Source organism: Indicator indicator, assembly GCF_027791375.1.
Source record: "Indicator indicator isolate 239-I01 chromosome Z unlocalized genomic scaffold, UM_Iind_1.1 iindZ_random_scaffold_45, whole genome shotgun sequence".
In the NCBI taxonomy this organism is placed as follows: Eukaryota; Metazoa; Chordata; class Aves; order Piciformes; family Indicatoridae; genus Indicator; species Indicator indicator.
Window position 1 is genome coordinate 820,984 of NW_026539138.1, and position 11,009 is coordinate 831,992.

The window sequence follows — 11,009 nt, forward strand, 5'->3', positions numbered from 1 at the left end:
AATAGTTCCCCCCTCAAGTTCTATCAAACTTAGTTGCATGAGAGTCACTCCAACAGATGTCTCTCAAACAAACCCACATGCCTGAGTTATCTCTTTATCCTAGCTCTAATTATCTCTTACAATTCTTTTCTTTACAAATCTTCTCTATCATGCCTCTGTATAATACAACTCTATAGAAATCTTCGTTTTCACCTTTACTGAGCTGTCCTAGACCAAGACATAACCTTCGATAAAATACAATGCTATGTCTCAATATTTGATCTCGTATGTCTCTCTTGTGACATGTTCTCACTATGTTATCACAAAAAAATATATATATGTATAACACACCTCTCCCTCATCCCCCCCACTCCTTATATGACCCACTAGTCCACCCACAATGTCCATCACCATATGAGTTCTATACAGACTCACCTACCCCCCACTAGTGAACCCCAATACATCTCTACTGATCTCATCTCCTCCAGAATATACGTTAAGGTACACCTAGAGGTGTCACCCTTCCTCTTCTACGTCAACTAGTTTCCAAATATTCACCCCTCTTGCACAAGTACACCTGAAAATCTTCGCCCTCCCTCGTCTCTTAATGCACTACAATAGACATAAAATGTTGTGTGATATGCCACCTAATTTTTCACCTCATGAACACGCCCCAACTGTAGTCACCTCTGCGTCATATTATCACTTATAGTGTTCCCTATAACATCTTGTAGATACTTCCTATCACCCCTAAACTCGCGCCTAAACACCATTGTATCGCAATACACCTATCTTAATACAAATCGAAAGAGATAGATGTGTAATAGTATCCTACTTAAACCCGTCTACAAATCACCATTCCATTCACCTCAGATTGTCACCACTCTACATATCCAATAGAGTGCAAGTGTGCACTCCCCCACTGTAGACTAACTACTTAACCTAATCAAATACAATAAAGTGAAATAAGACTGCTGATCCGTACAAATTCTCACAAGTGACCTACACTAGATACCGACACAACTCTGACACAGTTGTCCTTGTGTGTAAAATATGATAGTCAGATAGCCGCCTCTTACCCATCTCAAAACCATCCCCTTTCACCCCAAAATAAATCCTCTCACAAAATTCCCTATTTTTCTCTTACCCTATTTTCTTAAACACACATTACCACTATCCTCAATATTCACCTCCGTTTGTATTACGTGTCACTCACTCCATAATCTCTAGACTCCCACTTATAACACCTTTTGCCTACTCACTGATGTGCTAAACCCCTCTCTTCCTATCACCCTCCTCACACCCTTGTCTTTTCCCACCTGTTACTGTCCCCATTCCTACCCAATACTCACATCCACTACTCTCTCTCCACTAACATGTACTCATAAGACTATCAATATTGTCGCTGTCTGACATCCTACTTCTATTTTCCTCATCCCTAAATGTCACTAAAGTAATGACACTCGTCCTCCATCTTATACTACCACCTGTGTTGTCCGTCCACCCAATCACCCATATAACACTAAGATTCACCTAGTCCATCACACTTCAAGTATATACATATCACTCACGCACTCACTGACAATTCCACCTGATATTTCCCCTCACCTTACCCTGAATTCAATGTGTCGACGCATCGTACATGTTGTTAACTCCCAACATGTAAGCCCGCTGCATCACCCCACCCTGACTCTCCACCCCCCTTAATCCTGCATCTAATTGTAACATCACTGCCCCGTCTCCACCAATGTTCTCCATACCTCCTAGATATATTAGTCTCATTATATATTCTCACGACATACCATCCCCTGTGTCCTGTGTTGTCTACTCCAATCTCATCACTGTATATCCTGCAACATGTCTGTCTACCCATACACTATTGTCATCCTGATGTCTCCATCAGAGTCGACTATAACTTTATATAGATCACCCTCGCGTTGTGTGTACAACCCAATAATGCGCTTTTAACACTATGTACGCAGCCTCTCCACAATTCCCACTCCACCCTGTGGAGTCTCCACTCTCACTCTTCCGCTAATAATATACACCCCACCTTCACACTATTCACACCCTCGCATCCTTGTCTCCCTCGGTATTACCCCCATTTAAATGACCCCACTCGCCACCACCTGCCCTCTTGTTAATACAACGATACACTTGTACATCTCAACTCACCCCCATGAAAACTCCACACATCCACTTACTTTCAATGTATAGATGCAGACAGAATCAACCGCTGCTCACACCCACTCCCTGTCCTCCTCACCATCCCCTCATATTCAATCCCTCCGTTACAACTGTATCATTCATAAGTATTGACCCTCCATACCGCACCCTCTGTCTTTCCCCCACCCTCTCGCCACTGTTAGTCATCCTCCCTCATGCCAATCTCTCCGTCTAGTGTCGAGCATGTAATCAATCAGTATGACACTTGTATAAGAGTGACTATGTAGATGTTCTTATTTACTACATAATTATTTTTAAACGTCTCAGTATAAAATACACTGACAATGCTATCCCCGCATGTATATTCAATCGTGACTCCTGTGTACACACAACATATGTCACCTAGCTACTACTCTGATCCAGACATCTAGCACACTACTCAACCTCGCATATAATATGTCACACCCCTGCAACTGTATATCATGCAACAGTACTCCAGAGCAACCTATCCTCTCTAATGACATTTCCCCCTTGTCTGTACAGAAGTGTATGTCTCTCCTCTAACATATCTAACCAACCCCACTCACCATGCTATCAACCGCCACTTATAATCTCACCTCTTATATCACACCCTATAAACCCACACACACATCTCACGTGAGTTCCAGACCAGAACACCTCACATACCCCGATCTACTTCTGTCTACAATAAACCCCAACCTCCCACTATTATTTGAAATACCCCCTTAATATTCTTAGTTCCTAGTATACCTCCTACCACTTCTTTCATGACCACGTATACCTGTGATCAGCTATGACTGTTCTCCACATGTCACAAGTGCTAACTTCTAGAGTAAACCGACACACTGTGCCCACCTCCAAAGAATAACCCACACAAGTATCCCTCTCTCACTCCACCTAGACAACACACTATATATCATTTACGTACCTCTGTCATTCTGAACTCATTCATGTCAAAATATTGACCCGTCCCTGTACAGTCACGTGTCAACATATTGATGCTATAGTATCTCGTACTCCTTCCCTCACGTCAATGAATCTTCAATCTCTACTTGATCATGTATTTTTAAACAGCTGCTACACACTTGATTTGATATGAATGTAATGTTAGCCCAGCCATGATAGTCTATGACTATACCCTTCTCATTTTGTTGTATAATGTGTGATAAATGTGTCCCATTTATGACCAGTTCTACCCCCAATCACTTCTACTATGTACTAGTTCACGTTAGTTCCTAGTCACACTGTTACTTTTACAATTTCAATGTGTCCTAATGAATCTAAATATTTCTCTGTAACTGCACAGTTTCAACATCCTATATTGTATGCTCCTCTATCTATCCCATCTGATTCCGTAAATCACGCCACCCCGCTTTTTACAGCGCACTAACTCACATCTCTTGTGTACCTTTTAAGATACTATAAAGTTCCCCACTCAGACATACAAACCCCATAGTCCTCCACCATTGACCCACTAGTACCCAGCGCTCCTGATCATTAGTTGCCTCCAAATCCCTTCATACTCTATGCATCGGTATCACATCTAATCTCACCATAACTGTCTTCCCTCTGTGTGAGATACACTATGTAGACCCACAACCACCGACCACCAGTGTGTGATGTCATGTCCTTCGCAGACTTTTCCTGAATGTTTCCTTTAATTATCAATTTCTGCCAGACTGTCGCAAAATGTTTTACCCACCAACTTGTTTCCTCTTTTAATACTCCTTCGCCTTGTAACCATTTACATTGTCCAATCACTAACATCTCTTACCTGACTGACTCCTGATAACTTTTTCTGACACCACTGTATTGTTTTGTTCATCGTCACCAAATCACTGTATACGATATTCGCACTGTGCATTTAAGTGTGTGATAACTATAGTTATCCTTTCTCCCTTCCCAAGTCATATCGACCACCTACGTGCACACGCTCTTATCAAACTCTGTGCTATTGTTGTACTGTTTATATATCTATATTAATGCTCTACCATAATGTCATCCAGAGTCATGTATTAACCTGTGCCATACTCCAGATATGTGAACTCCTAGTGTTCTGTCTTGTGTGTCTTGTCCACATGTGTCTCGTTGCTGACAAAAAGTCCTTCTACTCTATAGACTACCACATAGTCTTCAGCATGATGTTCTCATCCATACAGTACCCATATCTCCTCAGAGGACCAGATCTCATACTCAACGTAATTCCACCCACTCTACTATAATCAATTAAAATCACCACCACTCCACCTGTGACCAACAAGATTGATCGTGAACCATCACTCCAAAACCCACTACATAAACCTCACTACTTCAAATACTCACATCCCCAGCAACATCAGAAACTCATATACCCTTCACACCCCCCCCCTATCCATCACTCAAGATACTCCACTCTCCTCTTCTGTTTGTGTTTAACGATCTCTTGCACACCAACTAACTCCTCAGTTGTCAACCCGCGCCACAAATCAGAATCTCCCCCCCTCCCACATACCCCACTATGACCCACCCCACCCATTCACGCCTGCCTTCCTATCGTTTACTGTTCCACCTTTAACCTCCCAACATAATCATCTGTACCAGAAAATCCGTATTCCTATCCCAAAGTTTTCTCCACTACTACTGTGTGTTAACCATGTACTATAATGTTCTCCTATAGATATATACATACAACCACAGCATCACCTCGCCGCTCTATAACTGTATCTTAGACCACTATCAAGTCTTATGTTTCTCACTCTGAATATGTCATTAACCCCCTCCCCCATTCCCACCCCACCCGCTGAATACCAAATATCACACCCTCCCCCTGTCACCACTCGCCCTCAAGCAATCATTGATTACAAATGTGCCTCAAGTCTGTATATATACGCTCCTTTAGTGTGTCCCCAGTTGCTGCAACTCTCTCCTGAACTGTGTTCACTCTATCTCTTCACAATACCCCCATTCCTACCACAGTAACTCGTGTTGATACTACGACTAAATAGACTGTCAAGTACCTTACCACCACCTACTACTGTTTACAATTCCCCCAACCCCGCCTATTGACTGCTCCACCCCTGTCAAGATACTATCCCTGATGCACCTCTTCCCTTCCAATTTATCCCCCATATACCCCCCTTAACCTTATAGTGTTGTCTCTTCCAGACTGTCAAAGACACTCTCCGAGCATCCGCCCACACTGCTAGCCATAGAGTATCAACCCACTCAGATAGAACCACTAATCATTTCGTCTTTTCTCTACTTCTACCTCCAGAGACCTAGATCTACAGAGACACGAAATTTCCTGCATGTCTACCTATCCAGAATCTCCATCAATCTGCCCTCTAAAATTATCTAGTGTGTTATTTACATATGATAAGTCCCCATTCCCACGTTTCACGTGTCTCTTTGTACCACTATTCATAGACTACCATCCCTCGTGTATATGTAACAACTATAATTGAATCGTTTGTTGTGTGTGTTGTGTGTGTGTGAACAATTCCTACCGTTACACTAGAACGCACACACACCTCTGCATCATACAATATAACTCTAGTATGTTCACCTAGAGAGTGTGAGACAGCTCCTCCTCTCCATCAGATAAGAATATTTCATTCTTTAAGTGTGTCAAGTATATGTCCTTGTTTCTGCATCAGTCTTCCCCCATGTGTTATCTCATCCACAATTATAGAAATATCACATCATGTGCTTAGGTGTGTCACGTATATTACGCCTCCCATGTACTCAGTTTCTCATGCTCTTGTCATAACCCTCCCGTTCACAACACTCTTCTCTCTCCATCATCTCATCCATTTAGTGAACCTCTCAGTGACTACAGACCTAGAGAGTGTGTACCTGTGTTCCCCCATTCATCTCTGATACTTTACACTCTCTCCCACCTTGCTAGTCAATCATCCACCTATCATCGCTAATCTACCCGCGTCAGTGCTTACAGAATACTTGAGTCTAAATGTGTTGCACCTCCATTACTCAACCTAAATGTACTCAACATCCCTTAAATATCCCTCCTTATTAACACAGTGTGTGTTGTCCCTATTAGTTCTCACCAACTATCTATGCACACCCTAGATTCTCTAAACCAAAGTTTGCACTCCCTACTCTTGTTGTATCACTTATACATAAACCATTGCATCAGACCAAATGGATGTATTGACACCCCAAATCTACTGTAACCCCACTTTTTGTATGTCCCCAATCAGATTAGTAAGAAGTTTCACCACTATACCTCCATTATCCACCCCTTTCCATCATAATCATGAGTCTACATAGTTTCATTCCTTTCATAAACACTCATACAACCTATCTAACATTTGTTGTGCAAATGACAACTAAGATCCCCTCCTTATAGATCAGTCTGTACAGTGACAGTCCTGATCTCAAAGTGTACTTATCTCATGCCCTCACCCAATGCATCCACATCACCTCCCTAAATATACCCTCTCGTGATGAGATTAGTCTCAATGACCTCCTCTCCCCTACACAACACACAGTGCCTATTCTCGCTCACAAACTGTTTACCATCTACCTCCAAGTGACCACTATTTTACTATTATTACTAGACATTTGCGAGACTAGACAAACATAATGTCGTCTGCCATACCCGTGATCTCTCACCACCCTTACTGAAGTCAGCCTCTCTTTATAACGCTCTGTTATGACCCTCGCATCCAAAGCTACTCCCAAGAAACCCTTGTAATCTCTGTCTCAGTCCCACCTCATGTTCTGTGGAGAGTCCAACTACCACTCAAGAGATCCTTCCATCTCGTATAAACTATCTAACTAACAATTAACACGTCCGACATCTTGACACCTGTTCTTACACTCCTACAATCCTCGCCTACACCATCCTTTCCTATAACCTGTCCACCACCTTATAATACCTATGTGATCTATTTTCCCTCTTCATTCCAGTGTTACGCCTCCGCATGATTATTATTGTATCTGTTGAGTACATTCTGTGTCCATTGACGAGCTTGACAATTTCTACTTTATGGCATGCTGTGTAATAATAAAATTCCCAAGAAAGTGATTTGTGTTCCGTAGCCTAGAAGCACATTCCTCACTCATCATTCTCCCTCAACGCTTCACCCCCTACATGTACTGTTACCTCCATGAATTCCTTAAATTTATTACTTACTTTGACCACTCTGTGTCATTTGTTGTATGTGAAACTATGTCGTATTAACATAACTTCTGTCCGTCGTAAGACTTCCTGTGTCGTTGACTTACACTCCTGACCTGACATCTCCTGTTCCAGTCCATGATAAAAAACAAACCCATTATCTTCACTTTGTCTCGTTAATTCTGTGTTGCGCTATCACCCACAGTCGCGACGTCTCTCCTCTTCTGACCATCACCATGTGCTCTATATATCCTCTAGATCCTCACCTGTGTTCTTTGTCCCTCATTGTTTCCTCGAGATATACCTCTATTTGAGTCATTACTCTCCCAATGTGACCCTCACTCGTATATGCCCCATATCCAAATTCTATGTTTAAAAAGACAAATCCCCCAAAACGTAACCTCCTAGTCTTATCTCCCAAAATTATACACCATCCACAGAGTGTTGTGTCAAACACACGTGTCTCCTCCACTTCTGCCCTCTCATATTAGTTGTTCATGTCTACCACAATTCTTGTCCGCCTCATCCAGATCTACCTTCTCATGCTCCCAGTCTAATAAAAGTAATAGTAGAGAAACATACCCCACTACACACCTTCTTGTCTATAACTCCACAATCATCACCCACTCTCCTATCTAAGTGCTCACTTTACTACATGTTGTCATCCATGACACTTGTACCACCCCATACCTCTAAACTTTGTACGTGTATCTGTTCCATCCATTTACCCTCCCTCCCAAACCCGCTGCACCACTACATATACCTCTCTCCCTCACATATACGCTCCCCCCCACTAAAAGTAGCCAATCACACTCCTAGTTCAAACCATGTGTTTCCATCCTTTTATACTAAGTCAACAAACTCACACAATATCTAGATAGACTTCACATTCGTTGTCATCCAACATTCTATCTATAGTAAAGAAATCAATCAGAAGTTCACCACTCCTTCGCACGGCGTGTGATCATGTGCATATCTCACTTCATGTCTTGCCATCCCACTCTCCAATTGAACAACGCTAATCTCACAACACGCTAATCACATCACTGTCTCTCATCTGTCTATAAATACCACATGACTAGTTCCGCCCCACCTGATAGAGAGTACCCTACAAAGTGTAAGAGACTACTATCAATGTCCACCAGGCCCCTCCTCCTGCCTACCAATTTTACATGTCTGATCGCCCACTGCCATGTTGGAGCCTATGACATAAAACACTCTAAGTTGATGTACCACACCATTAGTGTGTTGTGTCCTCGTCAACCGTCTAATCTCACTATCCATATGTGTAGTCTTCTGTAATACCTACTAATCACACATACCTCTTTGTTAGTGTATTGTTCTGTCTTCCTATAGTTATCACTATTTTTCAAATTATTTATGCTATGTGTTTCATTATAGTTATCACTCGATGCACATGACTCCCACATGTGCAGTGTTCACTGTGTAAAATCCAGCACTAGTTCTTTGCCCCTACTCCACCCCACATGTCCCCATATATACAAACATCTCCCTTCAACACTCGTCCTACTCAATCGTGAGCTGCTCAATCAATTGCCCAACCTCTATACCTCCTCTACACCCATTGACTCACATGACTGAGTATTCAACCACTAGTGTCTAACTATTATGTTCCTGTCCTGACAGCCTTCACATTTTACCTACTAAGACAAAGTTATCCTCTCTACATTCACCATACCCCCTACTGCACATAAAGCCTCCCACTCAAAAATAGTACTCTCACAGAAAAACTCACACACTCACACTCGTGCTCTTCAGTTTGCATATGGTCTCTCATCTATAACTACTCTCCTCAACCACCTACATACAAGTAACCATTTCAATTTATCCATTCGTTGTCTCATCTATAAGTATGCCCTTCTTACAAACTTTTTTATTGTCTCCATAGTAACTGTATTGTCCCACCCACACCCTCTAGACTATCTCACACCTCCCTATCCCCTTATGAGAACTCCTACGTTAATACACACGATTGATTGAAACTCTCGCTGATTCTACTTGTTACACCAACTTAATCTCTACGTCTGTTAATAAAAGCTACAATTCTCTGGTCCGCACCACATAGATTGTTCTGTCCACTGAGCCATCTGACAGAAACCTCCACGTCACAACTATTCCTACAAACACTGCTCTCTATAAATTTCCTTCAGGCGTCACTGTACTAACATCCTCTCCACACTAGACCTGACACACTGTTGTCCCTACACCAAGAGTTGAGTAAACTATCCTCTATCTTTGTTGCCCTATCAGGTCGTGTTAAAAAGTGTTTTATCTATATTACTCTTCTGATGTGATTTTATCTGCTCTTTCGGAAACGTATGAGAATTCAATGAAAACTCGTCATATCCGAGATCCGCCCTCCTCTTAGATAATCGCATTTACTATGAAGCTGTTCTTAGTGCTAGAAAATTCATTCCAGTCCATTGACAGACTCATTATATTTTGACTCAATAACTCCGATCCCACAGTGTACATTCACCCTCACTGTGACTGTTCTGTGCTCCCATTATTATACCCTCCACGAGTTTCCTTCCTCTTCATCATATAACGTGTACTGCACACAACTACTTTCATCTCACCTTTCAACATTCAATCCACCCCCATATATAACTTAATCATCCAAACGATACAATTAAAAACAAACTGTTCGTTGTGAGTTAGTGGTACATCGCGATCTTTCAGAATTACTGATGACAATAATTCACCCAGAGATCATTAACTATTAACCGCAACCCAAGCACTTCCCTAACTCGTCCCCAAATCCTAGTGCAGCCCTATCATCAATGTCGCATGTGCCTCACTCTACCCCTACATTTAACAAATTACTACCATACTCAGTCTTATCAGCGCTCACCTAACTATGTTGTATACTACATCCCATGTAGTGACACTCCTTGACCCACACACACTCACACTCCACAAACCTTCTGCTGCCTCAACGCCTATCAGATACAGTGTAATGTCATTCCCACGAACCAGTCCCCAAGCTGTTACTTCCATTTCCTCCAAACATCACACAACTGTGCTTTTATTTACATCACAGAGCTTAAGACTCCCACACCCCCCCCGTTCACCGCCCCCCTCTAACCAGATATTTTTTTACACATATACCATTCCTCTCTTCCTATCCTATTAAAAGTTCTTGTCTGTGTGTGTCGTCTTCCCGTATCGCATATGTAGATTGCCTATGTCTCTGTAAAACAACTCTTACTTTGTAGGTTGTCAGGTGTATGTAGCTCCAGTTGTGAATTCCCGAAAAAAGACTACCTACACATCTATACTCGTACAAATCCAGAGAGTTCCCCTCTACCTCAAACACCCATCGCCTTACACACTACTCTTGTACATGTGTCTCAGATGTCAACCCCTATTCTATCGCTCATGCGTCTCCCAATCCCCCATTTCCACTACGCCTCCATATCCTTATGTCACCACTACGACTCTACCCTATCCCACTCTGTACCCGTTGTCCTGTCTATTCGCAAAAACTTACCATCTGTCACCACCACAAAATGTCGCTCTTCCTCTGTCTTGTCCATGCCCTGTCTGCATGTGTCACCTGTCTCTAACCATCTATCTCATTATCCTCTCGTACCACTAATACACAACAATCTCTTATTCATATAAGTACTCACACCCCCTATATGCCAATCACACAGTGTACTCTAGAATAGAGCCACCCATAGAAATAACTAAAGTC